The sequence below is a fragment of the Somniosus microcephalus genome, chromosome 4 (assembly GCF_052327205.1).
Source record: "Somniosus microcephalus isolate GS21.2 chromosome 4, FLI_Smic_1.0, whole genome shotgun sequence".
Classification (NCBI taxonomy): domain Eukaryota; kingdom Metazoa; phylum Chordata; class Chondrichthyes; order Squaliformes; family Somniosidae; genus Somniosus; species Somniosus microcephalus.
In genome coordinates, this window is record NC_140990.1 from 317,128,847 (window position 1) to 317,149,805 (window position 20,959).

The 20,959-nt window shown below is 47.5% G+C and overlaps 1 protein-coding gene across 3 annotated transcripts in view; it reads left to right on the forward strand.

The window, feature by feature from the left end:
* Nucleotides 1-5,741: 5,741 nt before the first annotated feature.
* The window catches only part of cfap65 (cilia and flagella associated protein 65), a 217,141-nt gene continuing 201,923 nt past the window's right edge, over nt 5,742-20,959 (forward strand). For all 3 annotated transcript variants that reach the window (XM_085986795.1, XM_085986797.1, XM_085986796.1), the window contains exon 1: nt 5,742-5,828. The gene's annotated coding sequence lies outside the window, so the exon portion shown is untranslated. The remainder of the gene's footprint in view (nt 5,829-20,959) is intronic.

The following is a 20,959-nucleotide window of genomic DNA, read 5'->3' on the forward strand; positions in this document are numbered from 1 at the left end:
CCATGCACTGGGAACACACACACACACTGTGTCCCTGCACTGGGAACACACACACACACTGTGTCCCTGCACTGGGAACACACACACACTGTGTCCCTGCACTGGGAGCACACACACACACACTGTGTCCCTGCACTGGGAACACACCACACACTGTGTCCCTGCACTGGGACCACACACACACACACACTGTGTCCCTGCACTGGGAACAGACACACACACACTGTGTCCCTGCACTGGGAACACACACACACACACTCACACTGTGTCCCTGCACTGGGAACACACACACTGTGTCCCAGCACTGGGAAGACACACACACTGTGTCCCTGCACTGGGAACACACCACACACTGTGTCCCTGCACTGGGAACACACCACACACTGTGTCCCTGCACAGGAAACACACACAAACACTGTGTCCCTGCACTGGGAACACACACACACTGTGTCCCTGCACTGGGAACACAAACACACTGTGTCCCTGCACTGGGAATACATACACACACACACACTGTGTCCCTGCACTGGGAACACACACACACACACACTGTGTCCCTGCACTGGGAACACACACACACTGTGTCCCTGCACTGGGAACACACCACACACTGTGTCCCTGCACTGGGAACACACACACACACACTGTGTCCCTGCACTGGGAACACACACACGCACACACACTGTGTCCCTGCACTGGGAACACACACACACACTCACACTGTGTCCCTGCACTGGGAACACACACACACACTCACACTGTGTCCCTGCACTGGGAACACACACACACTGTGTCCCTGCACTGGGAACACACCACACACTGTGTCCCTGCACTGGGAACACACCACACACTGTGTCCCTGCACTGGGAACACACACGCACTGTGTCCCTGCACTGGGAATACATACACGCACACACACTGTGTCCCTGCACTGGGAACACACACACACACTGTGTCCCTGCACAGGCAACACACACACTGTGTCCCTGCACAGGGAACACACACACACACACACTGTGTCCCTGCACAGGGAGCACACACACACACACACACTGTGTCCCTGCACTGGGAACACACACACACACACACTGTGTCCTTGCACTGGGAACACACACACACACACTGTGTCCCTGCACTGGGAACACACACACCCTGTGTCCCTGCACTGGGAACACACCACACACTGTGTCCCTGCACAGGGAACACACACTGTGTCCATGCACTGGGAACACACGCACACACTGTGTCCCTGCCCTGGGAACACACACACAGTGTGTCCCTGCACTGGGAACACACACACACTGTGTCCCTGCACTGGGAACACACACACACTGTGTCCCTGCACTGGGAACACACACACACACACACTGTGTCCCTGCACTGGGAACACACCACACACTGTGTCCCTGCACTGGGACCACACACACACACACACACACTGTGTCCCTGCACTGGGAACAGACACACATACACTGTGTCCCTGCACTGGGAACACACACACACACACTGTGTCCCGGCACTGGGAACACACACACACACTGTGTCCCTGCACTGGGAACACACACACACACTGTGTCCCTGTGCTGGGAACACACACACACACACATACTGTGTCCCTGCACTGGGAACACAGACACACACACACTGTGTCCCTGCACAGGGAACACATGCATACACACACTGTGTCCCTGCACAGGGAACACATGCACACACACACTGTGTCCCTGCACTGGGAACACATGCACACACACACTGTGTCCCTGCACTGGGAACACATGCACACACACACTGTGTCCCTGCACAGGGAACACATACACACACACACTGTGTCCCTGCACTGGGAACACACACACACGGTGTCCCTGCGCTGGGAACACACACACACACACACTGTGTCCTTGCACTGGGAACACACACACACTGTGTCCCTGCACTGGGAAAACACACACACTGTGTCCCTGCACTGGGAACACACACACACACACTGTGTCCCTGCACTGGGAAAACACACACACACACACTGTGTCCCTGCACTGGGAACACACACACACACTGTGTCCTTGCACTGGGAACACACACACACTGTGTCCCTGCACTGGGAAAACACACACACTGTGTCCCTGCACTGGGAAAACACACACACTGTGTCCCTGCACTGGGAACACACACACACACTGTGTCCCTGCACTGGGAACACACACACACACACACTGTGTCCCTGCACTGGGAACACACACACACACTGTGTCCCTGCACTGGGAACACACACACACTATGTCCCTGCACTGGGAACACACACACACTGTGTCCCTGCACTGGGAACACACACACACACACTGTGTCCATGCACTGGGAACACACCACACACTGTCTCCCTGCACTGGGACCACACACACACACACACTGTGTCCCTGCACTGGGAACAGACACACACACACTGTGTCCCTGCGCTGGGAACACACACACTGTGTCCCTGCACTGGGAACACACACACACACTGTGTCCCTGCGCTGGGAACACACACACACACACACTGTGTCCTTGCACTGGGAACACACACACACACTGTGTCCCTGCACTGGGACCACACACACACACACACTGTGTCCCTGCACTGGGAACACATGCACACACACACTGTGTCCCTGCACTGGGAACACATACACACACACACTGTGTCCCTGCACTGGGAACACATGCACACACACACTGTGTCCCTGCACAGGGAACACATGCACACACACACTGTGTCCCTGCACTGGGAACACGTGCACACACACACTGTGTCCCTGCACTGGGAACACATGCACACACACACTGTGCCCCTGCACAGGGAACACATACACACACACACTGTGTCCCTGCACTGGGAACACACACACACGGTGTCCCTGCACTGGGAACACACACACACACACTGTGTCCCTGCACTGGGAACACACACACACACACTGTGTCCCTGCACTGGGAACACACACACACACACTGTGTCCCTGCACTGGGAACACACACACACTGTGTCCCTGCACTGGGAAAACACACACACACTGTGTCCCTGCACTGGGAACACACACACACACACTGTGTCCCTGCACTGGGAACACACACACACACACTGTGTCCTTGCACTGGGAAAACACACACACACACACACTGTGTCCCTGCACTGGGAACACACACACACACACTCTGTGTCCTTGCACTGGGAAAACACACACACACACTGTGTCCCTGCACTGGGAACACACACACACACTGTGTCCCTGCACTGGGAACACACACACACACACTGTGTCCTTGCACTGGGAACACACACACACACTGTGTCCTTGCACTGGGAACACACACACACACTGTGTCCCTGCACTGGGAACACATACACACTATGTCCCTGCACTGGGAACACACACACTGTGTCCCTGCACAGGGAACACACAGACACTCTGTCCCTGCACTGGGAACACACAGACACTCTGTCCCTGCACTGGGAGCACACCAAATACTGTGTCCCTGCACAGGGAACAAACACACACCGTTTTCCTGCACAAGGAACACACACACACACACTGTGTCCCTGCACAGTGAACACACACACACTGTGTCCTTGCACTGGGAACACACACACATGCTGTGTCCCTGCACTGGGAACACACACACACTGTATCCCTGCACTGGGAACACACACACACTGTGTCCCTGCACTGGGAACACACACACACTGTGTCCCTGCACTGGGAACACACACACACTGTGTCCCTGCACTGGGAACACACACACACTGTGTCCCTGCACTGGGAACACACCCACACACACTGTGTCCCTGCACTGCGAACACACACACACTGTGTCCCTGCACTGGGAACACACACACACTGTGTCCCAGCACAGGGAACACACACACACTGTGTCCCTGCACTGGGAACACACACACTGTGTCCCAGCACTGGGAACACACCACACACACACACTGTGTCCCTGCACTAGGAACACACACACTGTGTCCCTGCACTGGGAACACACACACTGTGTCCCAGCACTGGGAACACACACACACTGTGTCCCTGCACTGGGAACACACACACACTGTGTCCCTGCACTGGGAACACACACACACACACTGTGTCCCTGCACTGGGAACGCACACACACACACACACTGTGTCCCTGCACTGGGAACACACACACACACTCACACTGTGTCCCTGCACAGGGAACACACACACACTGTCCCTGCACTGGGAACACACACACACTGTGTCCCTGCACTGGGAACACATACACACTATGTCCCTGCACTGGGAACACACACACTGTGTCCCTGCACAGGGGACACACAGACACTCTGTCCCTGCACTGGGAACACACAGACACTCTGTCCCTGCACTGGGAACACACCAAATACTGTGTCCCTGCACAGGGAACAAACACACACCGTGTTCCTGCACAAGGAACACACACACACACACACACACACACTGTGTCCCTGCACAGTGAACACACACACACTGTGTCCTTGCACTGGGAACACACACACATACTGTGTCCCTGCACTGGGAACACACACACACTGTGTCCCTGCACTGGGAATACACACACACTGTGTCCCTGCACTGGGAACACACACACACTGTGTCCCTGCACTGGGAACACACACACACTGTGTCCCTGCACTGGGAACACACACACACTGTGTCCCTGCACTGGGAACACACACACACTGTGTCCCTGCACTGGGAACACACCCACACTGTGTCCCTGCACTGGGAACACACCCACACACACTGTGTCCCTGCACTGGGAACACACCCACACACACTGTGTCCCTGCACTGGGAACACACACACACTGTGTCCCTGCACTGGGAACACACACACACTGTGTCCCTGCACTGGGAACACACCCACACACACTGTGTCCCTGCACTGGGAACACACACACACTGTGTCCCTGCACTGGGAACACACACACACTGTGTCCTTGCACTGGGAACACACACACACACACTGTGTCCCTGCACAGGGAACACACACAAAGACACTGTGTCCCTGCACTGGGAACACACACACATACTGTGTCCCTGCACTGGGAACACACCCACACACACTGTGTCCCTGCACTGGGAACACACACACACTGTGTCCCTGCACTGGGAACACACACACACTGTGTCCCAGCACAGGGAACACACACACACTGTGTCCCTGCACTGGGAACACACACACACACAGTGTCCCTGCAGTAGGAACACACACACACACTGTGTCCCTGCACTGGGAACACACACACACACACTGTGTCCCTGCACTGGGAACACACACACACTGTGTCCCTGCACTGGGAAAACACACACACTCTGTGTCCCTGCACTGGGAACACACACACACACTGTGTCCCTGCACTGGGAACACACACACACAGTGTCCCTGCACTGGGAAAACACACACACTGTGTCCCTGCACTGGGAACACACACACACACTGTCCCTGCACTGGGAACACACACACACACTGTGTCCCTGCACTGGGAACACACACACACTGTGTCCGTGCACTGGGAAAACACACACACTGTGTCCCTGCACTGGGAACACACACACACTGTCCCTGCACTGGGAACACACACACACACACTGTCCCTGCACTGGGAACACACACACACTATTGCTCTGTTTTATTTTGAAATCCGGCAACGCTAGCCCCGCCCCGCCCCTGCATGCTGGGCGCTGCGGCCCGCGAGCTGCCGTCCGTTGCCAGGGGCGGCCGCGCGCGGCGCCTGTGGTTGCCATGGGGACAGGCCGCCGAGCGGACGGTTCGCGGCGGCGGCGGTGAGGTGAGAGACGGCCCGGGATCCGGGGCTGGGGCTGGGGGGAGGCAGGGAGCGCCCGAGGCTTCTGCAGCTGGCCGGCATCGGAGGGCCCAGATCCCCGGGAGAGAGTCGGGGACCCCCAGTGTTATATTGAGATTGGAGACCCCCAGTGTTATATTGAGATTGGAGACCCCCAGTGTTATATTGAGATTGGAGACCCCCAGTGTTATATTGAGATTGGAGACCCCCAGTGTTATATTGAGATTGGGGACCCCCAGTGTTATATTGAGATTGGAGACCCTCAGTGTTATATTGAGATTGGGGACCCCCAGTGTTATATTGAGATTGGAGACCCTCAGTGTTATATTGAGATTGGAGACCCCCAGTGTTATATTGAGATTGGAGACCCTCAGTGTTATATTGAGATTGGAGACCCTCAGTGTTATATTGAGATTGGAGACCCCCAGTGTTATATTGAGATTGGAGACCCTCAGTGTTATATTGAGATTGGAGACCATCACAAAAGCAAAATCTACGCATGCTTTGTAGATTTCCAGAAGGCTTTCGACTCCATCTGGCATGACGGTTTATTCCTGAAACTTATCGAAAGCGGGGTAGGAGGTAAAACATATGATGTAATTAAATCAATGTATACAAACAATAAATGTGCAGTTAAAATTGGAGACAAACAAACAAAATACTTCCCACAGGGGCGGGGGGTGACGCAGGGCTCGCCAATCTCACCGACACTCTTTAATATTTACATTAATGGATTGGCAAAACTACTTGAACAATCTACAGCACCCGGCCTCACCCTATATGAATCCAAGGTTAAATTCCTCCTCTATGCCGACGACCTGGTTCTGCTGTCACCAACTAAGGAGGGTCTACAGCAGAACCTGGACCTGCTGGAGTCGTACTGCCAGACTTGGGCCCTGACAATAAATCCCCAAAAAACCAAAGTCCTTGTGTTCCAGCAAAGATCCAAACAACATGGACCCACAATAAATTTCACAGTAGGAACAACCAAAATTGAACAAACCACTCACTACACATACTTGGGCTTAAAAATCAGTTCTACGGGAAACTTCAAACTGGCTGTGAATGAACTGAAAGAGAAAGCAAGAAGGGCTTTCTATGCCATCAAAAAATCAATCCAAATAGAAATCCCAATTAGCATTTGGCTCAAAATTTTCAAATCAGTAATTGAACCAATTGCACTCTATGGCAGTGAGGTCTGGGGACCACTAACACAACAAGATTTTGCAAAATGGGACAAACACCCAATTGAGATCCTACATGCGGAATTCTGTAAAAGTATCCTCCGGACTCAAAGGAAAACAGTAAACAACGCATGCAGGGCGGAACTAGGCCAATACCCATTAATAATCACTATCCAAAAAAGAGCCACCAAATTTTGGAATCACCTACAAATGAGCAACCCCCAATGCTATCACTACGACGCCCTGAAATGCCAAGAGCTGACCATAAAGAAGAATACCCTCAGTCAACTAGTCCTGGGACTCAATAAAGTAACTAATAACAATACTAACAATAACCAGCCCCAGGACAGTGACAGGGTAACACAAAGAATTCGACCCAACACAATCGTCGCTAAGCAAAAGGAAAAATATCTGTCATATTGGGCAGAAACAACAAAAACCCAAAGCAAACTCAATTGCTACTTGGCCCGAAACAGACAATACAACATAGCTGATTACCTGACCATGGTAAAGGATAACAAACTGAGAAGAACCTTGACAAGGTACAGACTTAGCGAACATAGCCTAGCGATCGAAAAAGGCAGACACAGGCAGACCAGGCTGCCAAGAGAAGACAGGATATGCTCTCACTGCAGTCAGGGAGTAGTTGAGACAGAGATGCACTTCCTCACAGCCTGTGGAAAATATCAGGGCATCAGAGAGAATTTCTATCAAAAATTCTCACAAATATGCCCTGAATTCAGAAATCTGACTGACAACCAAAAACTCCCATTCCTACTGGGGTAGGAGAGAAGCTGTGTAACACTGGCGGCACACTATGTTACAGCTTGCCATGAACAGAGGGACAACCAGTAAACTAAGACAAGAGTATATATAAACAAGGCGAAAATATATTTATAAACTCAGGGATATACCTGTTTATACACTGTATGAATGGAACCGCGTTTATGTGTTCAACCATAAATGTATTTTGATGCTTTGGCAACATAAGATGTACCTTATCATGCCAATAAAGCGATTTGTATTGTATTGTTATATTGAGATTGGAGACCCTCAGTGTTATATTGAGATTGGAGACCCCCAGTGTTATATTGAGATTGGAGACCCTCAGTGTTATATTGAGATTGGAGACCCCCAGTGTTATATTGAGATTGGGGACCCCCAGTGTTATATTGAGATTGGAGACCCCCAGTGTTATATTGAGATTGGAGACCCTCAGTGTTATATTGAGATTGGAGACCCCCAGTGTTATATTGAGATTGGAGACCCTCAGTGTTATATTGAGATTGGAGACCCTCAGTGTTATATTGAGATTGGAGACCCTCAGTGTTATATTGAGATTGGGGACCCCCAGTGTTATATTGAGATTGGAGACCCTCAGTGTTATATTGAGATTGGAGACCCCCAGTGTTATATTGAGATTGGAGACCCTGTGTTATATTGAGATTGGGGACCCCCAGTGTTATATTGAGATTGGAGACCCCCAGTGTTATATTGAGATTGGAGACCCTCAGTGTTATATTGAGATTGGAGACCCCCAGTGTTATATTGAGATTGGAGACCCTCAGTGTTATATTGAGATTGGGGACCCTCAGTGTTATATTGAGATTGGGGACCCCCAGTGTTATATTGAGATTGGGGACCCCCAGTGTTATATTGAGATTGGAGACCCTCAGTGTTATATTCAGATTGGACACCCCCAGTGTTATATTGAGATTGGAGACCCCCAGTGTTATATTGAGATTGGGGACCCCCAGTGTTATATTGAGATTGGGGACCCCCAGTGTTATATTGAGATTGGGGACCCCCAGTGTTATATTGAGATTGGGGACCCTCAGTGTTATATTGAGATTGGGGACCCCCAGTGTTATATTCAGATTGGGGACCCTCAGTGTTATATTGAGATAGGGGACCCTCAGTGTTATATTGAGATTGGAGACCCTCAGTGTTATATTGAGATTGGAGACCCTCAGTGTTATATTGAGATTGGAGACCCCCAGTGTTATATTGAGATTGGAGACCCTCAGTGTTATATTGAGATTGGAGACCCTCAGTGTTATATTGAGATTGGAGACCCCCAGTGTTATATTGAGATTGGAGACCCTCAGTGTTATATTGAGATTGGAGACCCCCAGTGTTATATTGAGATTGGGGACCCCCAGTGTTATATTGAGATTGGAGACCCCCAGTGTTATATTGAGATTGGAGACCCTCAGTGTTATATTGAAATTGGAGACCCCCAGTGTTATATTGAGATTGGAGACCCTCAGTGTTATATTGAGATTGGAGACCCTCAGTGTTATATTGAGATTGGAGACCCTCAGTGTTATATTGAGATTGGGGACCCCCAGTGTTATATTGAGATTGGAGACCCTCAGTGTTATATTGAGATTGGAGACCCCCAGTGTTATATTGAGATTGGAGACCCTCAGTGTTATATTGAGATTGGGGACCCCCAGTGTTATATTGAGATTGGAGACCCCCAGTGTTATATTGAGATTGGAGACCCTCAGTGTTATATTGAGACTGGGGACCCCCAGTGTTATATTGAGATTGGGGACCCCCAGTGTTATATTGAGATTGGAGACCCTCAGTGTTATATTCAGATTGGACACCCCCAGTGTTATATTGAGATTGGAGACCCCCAGTGTTATATTGAGATTGGGGACCCCCAGTGTTATATTGAGATTGGGGACCCCCAGTGTTATATTGAGATTGGGGACCCCAAGTGTTATATTGAGATTGGGGACCCCCAGTGTTATATTGAGATTGGAGACCCTGTGTTATATTGAGATTGGGGACCCCCAGTGTTATATTGAGATTGGAGACCCCCAGTGTTATATTGAGATTGGAGACCCTCAGTGTTATATTGAGATTGGAGACCCCCAGTGTTATATTGAGATTGGAGACCCTCAGTGTTATATTGAGATTGGAGACCCCCAGTGTTATATTGAGATTGGGGACCCCCAGTGTTATATTGAGATTGGAGACCCCCAGTGTTATATTGAGATTGGAGACCCTGAGTGTTATATTGAGATTGGAGACCCCCAGTGTTATATTGAGATTGGAGACCCTCAGTGTTATATTGAGATTGGAGACCCTCAGTGTTATATTGAGATTGGAGACCCTCAGTGTTATATTGAGATTGGGGACCCCCAGTGTTATATTGAGATTGGAGACCCTCAGTGTTATATTGAGATTGGAGACCCCCAGTGTTATATTGAGATTGGAGACCCTGTGTTATATTGAGATTGGGGACCCCCAGTGTTATATTGAGATTGGAGACCCCCAGTGTTATATTGAGATTGGAGACCCTCAGTGTTATATTGAGATTGGAGACCCCCAGTGTTATATTGAGATTGGAGACCCTCAGTGTTATATTGAGATTGGGGACCCTCAGTGTTATATTGAGATTGGGGACCCCCAGTGTTATATTGAGATTGGGGACCCCCAGTGTTATATTGAGATTGGAGACCCTCAGTGTTATATTCAGATTGGACACCCCCAGTGTTATATTGAGATTGGAGACCCCCAGTGTTATATTGAGATTGGGGACCCCCAGTGTTATATTGAGATTGGGGACCCCCAGTGTTATATTGAGATTGGGGACCCCCAGTGTTATATTGAGATTGGGGACCCTCAGTGTTATATTGAGATTGGGGACCCCCAGTGTTATATTCAGATTGGGGACCCTCAGTGTTATATTGAGATTGGAGGCCCTCAGTGTTATATTGAGATTGGAGACCCCCAGTGTTATATTGAGATTGGAGACCCCCAGTGTTATATTGAATTGGGGACCCCTAGTGTTATATTGAGATTGGAGACCCCCAGTGTTATATTGAGATTGGGGACCCCCAGTGTTATATTGAGATTGGGGACCCTCAGTGTTATATTGAGATTGGGGACCCCCAGTGTTATATTGAGATTGGAGACCCCCAGTGTTATATTGAGATTGGGGACCCCCAGTGTTATATTGAGATTGGGGACCCTCAGTGTTATATTGAGATTGGGGACCCCCAGTGTTATATTGAGATTGGGGACCCTCAGTGTTACATTGAGATTGGAGACCCTCAGTGTTATATTGAGATTGGAGACCCCCAGTGTTATATTGAGATTGGAGACCCTCAGTGTTATATTGAGATTGGGGACCCCCAGTGTTATATTGAGATTGGAGACCCCCAGTGTTATATTGAGATTGGGGACTCCCAGTGTTATATTGAGATTGGAGACCCTGAGTGTTATATTGAGATTGGAGACCCCCAGTGTTATATTGAGATTGGAGACCCTCAGTGTTATATTGAGATTGGAGACCCTCAGTGTTATATTGAGATTGGAGACCCTCAGTGTTATATTGAGATTGGGGACCCCCAGTGTTATATTGAGATTGGAGACCCTCAGTGTTATATTGAGATTGGAGACCCCCAGTGTTATATTGAGATTGGAGACCCTGTGTTATATTGAGATTGGGGACCCCCAGTGTTATATTGAGATTGGAGACCCCCAGTGTTATATTGAGATTGGAGACCCTCAGTGTTATATTGAGATTGGAGACCCCCAGTGTTATATTGAGATTGGAGACCCTCAGTGTTATATTGAGATTGGGGACCCTCAGTGTTATATTGAGATTGGGGACCCCCAGTGTTATATTGAGATTGGGGACCCCCAGTGTTATATTGAGATTGGAGACCCTCAGTGTTATATTCAGATTGGACACCCCCAGTGTTATATTGAGATTGGAGACCCCCAGTGTTATATTGAGATTGGGGACCCCCAGTGTTATATTGAGATTGGGGACCCCCAGTGTTATATTGAGATTGGGGACCCCCAGTGTTATATTGAGATTGGGGACCCTCAGTGTTATATTGAGATTGGGGACCCCCAGTGTTATATTCAGATTGGGGACCCTCAGTGTTATATTGAGATTGGAGGCCCTCAGTGTTATATTGAGATTGGAGACCCCCAGTGTTATATTGAGATTGGAGACCCCCAGTGTTATATTGAATTGGGGACCCCTAGTGTTATATTGAGATTGGAGACCCCCAGTGTTATATTGAGATTGGGGACCCCCAGTGTTATATTGAGATTGGGGACCCTCAGTGTTATATTGAGATTGGGGACCCCCAGTGTTATATTGAGATTGGAGACCCCCAGTGTTATATTGAGATTGGGGACCCCCAGTGTTATATTGAGATTGGGGACCCTCAGTGTTATATTGAGATTGGGGACCCCCAGTGTTATATTGAGATTGGGGACCCTCAGTGTTACATTGAGATTGGAGACCCTCAGTGTTATATTGAGATTGGAGACCCCCAGTGTTATATTGAGATTGGAGACCCTCAGTGTTATATTGAGATTGGGGACCCCCAGTGTTATATTGAGATTGGAGACCCCCAGTGTTATATTGAGATTGGGGACTCCCAGTGTTATATTGAGATTGGAGACACTCAGTGTTATATTGAGATTGGGGACCCCCAGTGTTATATTGAGATTGGAGACCCTCAGTGTTATATTGAGATTGGAGACCCTCAGTGTTATATTGAGATTGGAGACCCTCAGTGTTATATTGAGATAGGGGACCCTCAGTGTTATATTGAGATTGGAGACCCTCAGTGTTATATTGAGATTGGAGACCCTCAGTGTTATATTGAGATTGGAGACCCCCAGTGTTATATTGAGATTGGAGACCCTCAGTGTTATATTGAGATTGGAGACCCTCAGTGTTATATTGAGATTGGAGACCCCCAGTGTTATATTGAGATTGGAGACCCTCAGTGTTATATTGAGATTGGAGACCCCCAGTGTTATATTGAGATTGGGGACCCCCAGTGTTATATTGAGATTGGAGACCCCCAGTGTTATATTGAGATTGGAGACCCTCAGTGTTATATTGAAATTGGAGACCCCCAGTGTTATATTGAGATTGGAGACCCTCAGTGTTATATTGAGATTGGAGACCCTCAGTGTTATATTGAGATTGGAGACCCTCAGTGTTATATTGAGATTGGGGACCCCCAGTGTTATATTGAGATTGGAGACCCTCAGTGTTATATTGAGATTGGAGACCCCCAGTGTTATATTGAGATTGGAGACCCTCAGTGTTATATTGAGATTGGGGACCCCCAGTGTTATATTGAGATTGGAGACCCCCAGTGTTATATTGAGATTGGAGACCCTGAGTGTTATATTGAGATTGGAGACCCCCAGTGTTATATTGAGATTGGAGACCCTCAGTGTTATATTGAGATTGGGAACCCTCAGTGTTATATTGAGATTGGGGACCCCCAGTGTTATATTGAGATTGGGGACCCCCAGTGTTATATTGAGATTGGAGACCCTCAGTGTTATATTCAGATTGGACACCCCCAGTGTTATATTGAGATTGGAGACCCCCAGTGTTATATTGAGATTGGGGACCCCCAGTGTTATATTGAGATTGGGGACCCCCAGTGTTATATTGAGATTGGGGACCCCCAGTGTTATATTGAGATTGGGGACCCCCAGTGTTATATTGAGATTGGGGACCCTCAGTGTTATATTGAGATTGGGGACCCCCAGTGTTATATTGAGATTGGGGACCCTCAGTGTTATATTGAGATTGGGGACCCTCAGTGTTATATTGAGATTGGAGACCCCCAGTGTTATATTGAGATTGGGGACCCCCAGTGTTATATTGAGATTGGGGACCCCCAGTGTTATATTGAGATTGGGGACCCTCAGTGTTATATTGAGATTGGAGACCCCCAGTGTTATATTGAGATTGGGCACCCTCAGTGTTATATTGAGATTGGGGACCCCCAGTGTTATATTGAGATTGGAGACCCCCAGTGTTATATTGAGATTGGAGACCCCCAGTGTTATATTGAGATTGGGGACCCCCAGTGTTATATTGAGATTGGGGACCCTCAGTGTTATATTGAGATTGGGGACCCCCAGTGTTATATTGAGATTGGAGACCCCCAGTGTTATATTGAGATTGGGGACCCCCAGTGTTATATTGAGATTGGAGACCCCCAGTGTTATATTGAGATTGGGGACCCCCAGTGTTATATTGAGATTGGAGACCCCCAGTGTTATATTGAGATTGGGGACCCCCAGTGTTATATTGAGATTGGAGACCCCCAGTGTTATATTGAGATTGGAGACCCCCAGTGTTATATTGAGATTGGAGACCCTCAGTGTTATATTGAGATTGGAGACCCTCAGTGTTATATTGAGATTGGGGACCCTCAGTGTTATATTGAGATTGGGGACCCCCAGTGTTATATTCAGATTGGGGACCCTCAGTGTTATATTGAGATTGGAGACCCTCAGTGTTATATTGAGATTGGAGACCCCCAGTGTTATATTGAGATTGGAGACCCTCAGTGTTATATTGAGATTGGAGACCCCCAGTGTTATATTGAGATAGGGGACCCTCAGTGTTATATTGAGATTGGAGACCCTCAGTGTTATATTGAGATTGGAGACCCTCAGTGTTATATTGAGATTGGAGACCCCCAGTGTTATATTGAGATTGGAGACCCTCAGTGTTATATTGAGATTGGAGACCCTCAGTGTTATATTGAGATTGGAGACCCCCAGTGTTATATTGAGATTGGAGACCCTCAGTGTTATATTGAGATTGGAGACCCCCAGTGTTATATTGAGATTGGGGACCCCCAGTGTTATATTGAGATTGGAGACCCCCAGTGTTATATTGAGATTGGAGACCCTCAGTGTTATATTGAAATTGGAGACCCCCAGTGTTATATTGAGATTGGAGACCCTCAGTGTTATATTGAGATTGGAGACCCTCAGTGTTATATTGAGATTGGAGACCCTCAGTGTTATATTGAGATTGGGGACCCCCAGTGTTATATTGAGATTGGAGACCCTCAGTGTTATATTGAGATTGGAGACCCCCAGTGTTATATTGAGATTGGAGACCCTCAGTGTTATATTGAGATTGGGGACCCCCAGTGTTATATTGAGATTGGAGACCCCCAGTGTTATATTGAGATTGGAGACCCTGAGTGTTATATTGAGATTGGAGACCCCCAGTGTTATATTGAGATTGGAGACCCTCAGTGTTATATTGAGATTGGGAACCCTCAGTGTTATATTGAGATTGGGGACCCCCAGTGTTATATTGAGATTGGGGACCCCCAGTGTTATATTGAGATTGGAGACCCCCAGTGTTATATTGAGATTGGGGACCCCCAGTGTTATATTGAGATTGGGGACCCTCAGTGTTATATTGAGATTGGGGACCCCCAGTGTTATATTGAGATTGGAGACCCCCAGTGTTATATTGAGATTGGGGACCCCCAGTGTTATATTGAGATTGGAGACCCCCAGTGTTATATTGAGATTGGGGACCCCCAGTGTTATATTGAGATTGGAGACCCCCAGTGTTATATTGAGATTGGGGACCCCCAGTGTTATATTGAGATTGGAGACCCCCAGTGTTATATTGAGATTGGAGACCCCCAGTGTTATATTGAGATTGGAGACCCTCAGTGTTATATTGAGATTGGAGACCCTCAGTGTTATATTGAGATTGGGGACCCTCAGTGTTATATTGAGATTGGGGACCCCCAGTGTTATATTCAGATTGGGGACCCTCAGTGTTATATTGAGATTGGAGACCCTCAGTGTTATATTGAGATTGGAGACCCCCAGTGTTATATTGAGATTGGAGACCCTCAGTGTTATATTGAGATTGGAGACCCCCAGTGTTATATTGAGATAGGGGACCCTCAGTGTTATATTGAGATTGGAGACCCTCAGTGTTATATTGAGATTGGAGACCCTCAGTGTTATATTGAGATTGGAGACCCCCAGTGTTATATTGAGATTGGAGACCCTCAGTGTTATATTGAGATTGGAGACCCTCAGTGTTATATTGAGATTGGAGACCCCCAGTGTTATATTGAGATTGGAGACCCTCAGTGTTATATTGAGATTGGAGACCCCCAGTGTTATATTGAGATTGGGGACCCCCAGTGTTATATTGAGATTGGAGACCCCCAGTGTTATATTGAGATTGGAGACCCTCAGTGTTATATTGAAATTGGAGACCCCCAGTGTTATATTGAGATTGGAGACCCTCAGTGTTATATTGAGATTGGAGACCCTCAGTGTTATATTGAGATTGGAGACCCTCAGTGTTATATTGAGATTGGGGACCCCCAGTGTTATATTGAGATTGGAGACCCTCAGTGTTATATTGAATTGGAGACCCCCAGTGTTATATTGAGATTGGAGACCCTCAGTGTTATATTGAGATTGGGGACCCCCAGTGTTATATTGAGATTGGAGACCCCCAGTGTTATATTGAGATTGGAGACCCTGAGTGTTATATTGAGATTGGAGACCCCCAGTGTTATATTGAGATTGGAGACCCTCAGTGTTATATTGAGATTGGGAACCCTCAGTGTTATATTGAGATTGGGGACCCCCAGTGTTATATTGAGATTGGGGACCCCCAGTGTTATATTGAGATTGGAGACCCTCAGTGTTATATTCAGATTGGACACCCCCAGTGTTATATTGAGATTGGAGACCCCCAGTGTTATATTGAGATTGGGGACCCCCAGTGTTATATTGAGATTGGGGACCCCCAGTGTTATATTGAGATTGGGGACCCCCAGTGTTATATTGAGATTGGGGACCCTCAGTGTTATATTGAGATTGGGGACCCCCAGTGTTATATTGAGATTGGGGACCCTCAGTGTTATATTGAGATTGGGGACCCCCAGTGTTATATTGAGATTGGGGACCCTCAGTGTTATATTGAGATTGGGGACCCTCAGTGTTATATTGAGATTGGAGACCCCCAGTGTTATATTGAGATTGGGGACCCCCAGTGTTATATTGAGATTGGGGACCCCCAGTGTTATATTGAGATTGGGGACCCTCAGTGTTATATTGAGATTGGAGACCCCCAGTGTTATATTGAGATTGGGCACCCTCAGTGTTATATTGAGATTGGGGACCCCCAGTGTTATATTGAGATTGGAGACCCCCAGTGTTATATTGAGATTGGAGACCCCCAGTGTTATATTGAGATTGGGGACCCCCAGTGTTATATTGAGATTGGGGACCCTCAGTGTTATATTGAGATTGGGGACCCCCAGTGTTATATTGAGATTGGAGACCCCCAGTGTTATATTGAGATTGGGGACCCCCAGTGTTATATTGAGATTGGAGACCCCCAGTGTTATATTGAGATTGGGGACCCCCAGTGTTATATTGAGATTGGAGACCCCCAGTGTTATATTGAGATTGGGGACCCCCAGTGTTATATTGAGATTGGAGACCCCCAGTGTTATATTGAGATTGGAGACCCCCAGTGTTATATTGAATTGGGGACCCCCAGTGTTATATTGAGATTGGAGACCCCCAGTGTTATATTGAGATTGGGGACCCCCAGTGTTATATTGAGATTGGGGACCCTCAGTGTTATATTGAGATTGGGGACCCCCAGTGTTATATTGAGATTGGAGACCCCCAGTGTTATATTGAGATTTGGGACCCCCAGTGTTATATTGAGATAGGAACCCTCAGTGTTATATTGAGATTGGGGACCCCCAGTGTTATATTGAGATTGGGGACCCTCAGTGTTATATTGAGATTGGAGACCCTCAGTGTTATATTGAGATTGGAGACCCCCAGTGTTATATTGAGATTGGGGACCCCCAGTGTTATATTCAGATTGGGGACCCTCAGTGTTATATTGAGATTGGAGACCCTCAGTGTTATATTGAGATTGGAGACCCCCAGTGTTATATTGAGATTGGAGACCCTCAGTGTTATATTGAGATTGGAGACCCCCAGTGTTATATTGAGATAGGGGACCCTCAGTGTTATATTGAGATTGGAGACCCTCAGTGTTATATTGAGATTGGAGACCCTCAGTGTTATATTGAGATTGGAGACCCCCAGTGTTATATTGAGATTGGAGACCCTCAGTGTTATATTGAGATTGGAGACCCTCAGTGTTATATTGAGATTGGAGACCCCCAGTGTTATATTGAGATTGGAGACCCTCAGTGTTATATTGAGATTGGAGACCCCCAGTGTTATATTGAGATTGGGGACCCCCAGTGTTATATTGAGATTGGAGACCCCCAGTGTTATATTGAGATTGGAGACCCTCAGTGTTATATTGAAATTGGAGACCCCCAGTGTTATATTGAGATTGGAGACCCTCAGTGTTATATTGAGATTGGAGACCCTCAGTGTTATATTGAGATTGGAGACCCTCAGTGTTATATTGAGATTGGGGACCCCCAGTGTTATATTGAGATTGGAGACCCTCAGTGTTATATTGAGATTGGAGACCCCCAGTGTTATATTGAGATTGGAGACCCTCAGTGTTATATTGAGATTGGAGACCCCCAGTGTTATATTGAGATTGGAGACCCTCAGTGTTATATTGAGATTGGGAACCCTCAGTGTTATATTGAGATTGGGGACCCCCAGTGTTATATTGAGATTGGGGACCCCCAGTGTTATATTGAGATTGGAGACCCTCAGTGTTATATTCAGATTGGACACCCCCAGTGTTATATTGAGATTGGAGACCCCCAGTGTTATATTGAGATTGGGGACCCCCAGTGTTATATTGAGATTGGGAACCCTCAGTGTTATATTGAGATTGGGGACCCCCAGTGTTATATTGAGATTGGGGACCCCCAGTGTTATATTGAGATTGGAGACCCTCAGTGTTATATTCAGATTGGACACCCCCAGTGTTATATTGAGATTGGAGACCCCCAGTGTTATATTGAGATTGGGGACCCCCAGTGTTATATTGAGATTGGGGACCCCCAGTGTTATATTGAGATTGGGGACCCCCAGTGTTATATTGAGATTGGGGACCCTCAGTGTTATATTGAGATTGGGGACCCCCAGTGTTATATTGAGATTGGGGACCCTCAGTGTTATATTGAGATTGGGGACCCCCAGTGTTATATTGAGATTGGGGACCCTCAGTGTTATATTGAGATTGGGGACCCTCAGTGTTATATTGAGATTGGAGACCCCCAGTGTTATATTGAGATTGGGGACCCCCAGTGTTATATTGAGATTGGGGACCCCCAGTGTTATATTGAGATTGGGGACCCTCAGTGTTATATTGAGATTGGAGACCCCCAGTGTTATATTGAGATTGGGCACCCTCAGTGTTATATTGAGATTGGGGACCCCCAGTGTTATATTGAGATTGGAGACCCCCAGTGTTATATTGAGATTGGAGACCCCCAGTGTTATATTGAGATTGGGGACCCCCAGTGTTATATTGAGATTGGGGACCCTCAGTGTTATATTGAGATTGGGGACCCCCAGTGTTATATTGAGATTGGAGACCCCCAGTGTTATATTGAGATTGGGGACCCCCAGTGTTATATTGAGATTGGAGACCCCCAGTGTTATATTGAGATTGGGGACCCCCAGTGTTATATTGAGATTGGAGACCCCCAGTGTTATATTGAGATTGGGGACCCCCAGTGTTATATTGAGATTGGAGACCCCCAGTGTTATATTGAGATTGGAGACCCCCAGTGTTATATTGAATTGGGGACCCCCAGTGTTATATTGAGATTGGAGACCCCCAGTGTTATATTGAGATTGGGGACCCCCAGTGTTATATTGAGATTGGGGACCCTCAGTGTTATATTGAGATTGGGGACCCCCAGTGTTATATTGAGATTGGAGACCCCCAGTGTTATATTGAGATTTGGGACCCCCAGTGTTATATTGAGATAGGAACCCTCAGTGTTATATTGAGATTGGGGACCCCCAGTGTTATATTGAGATTGGGGACCCTCAGTGTTATATTGAGATTGGAGACCCTCAGTGTTATATTGAGATTGGAGACCCCCAGTGTTATATTGAGATTGGGGACCCCCAGTGTTATATTCAGATTGGGGACCCTCAGTGTTATATTGAGATTGGAGACCCTCAGTGTTATATTGAGATTGGAGACCCCCAGTGTTATATTGAGATTGGAGACCCTCAGTGTTATATTGAGATTGGAGACCCCCAGTGTTATATTGAGATAGGGGACCCTCAGTGTTATATTGAGATTGGAGACCCTCAGTGTTATATTGAGATTGGAGACCCTCAGTGTTATATTGAGATTGGAGACCCCCAGTGTTATATTGAGATTGGAGACCCTCAGTGTTATATTGAGATTGGAGACCCTCAGTGTTATATTGAGATTGGAGACCCCCAGTGTTATATTGAGATTGGAGACCCTCAGTGTTATATTGAGATTGGAGACCCCCAGTGTTATATTGAGATTGGGGACCCCCAGTGTTATATTGAGATTGGAGACCCCCAGTGTTATATTGAGATTGGAGACCCTCAGTGTTATATTGAAATTGGAGACCCCCAGTGTTATATTGAGATTGGAGACCCTCAGTGTTATATTGAGATTGGAGACCCTCAGTGTTATATTGAGATTGGAGACCCTCAGTGTTATATTGAGATTGGGGACCCCCAGTGTTATATTGAGATTGGAGACCCTCAGTGTTATATTGAGATTGGAGACCCCCAGTGTTATATTGAGATTGGAGACCCTCAGTGTTATATTGAGATTGGGGACCCCCAGTGTTATATTGAGATTGGAGACCCCCAGTGTTATATTGAGATTGGAGACCCTGAGTGTTATATTGAGATTGGAGACCCCCAGTGTTATATTGAGATTGGAGACCCTCAGTGTTATATTGAGATTGGGAACCCTCAGTGTTATATTGAGATTGGGGACCCCCAGTGTTATATTGAGATTGGGGACCCCCAGTGTTATATTGAGATTGGAGACCCTCAGTGTTATATTCAGATTGGACACCCCCAGTGTTATATTGAGATTGGAGACCCCCAGTGTTATATTGAGATTGGGGACCCCCAGTGTTATATTGAGATTGGGGACCCCCAGTGTTATATTGA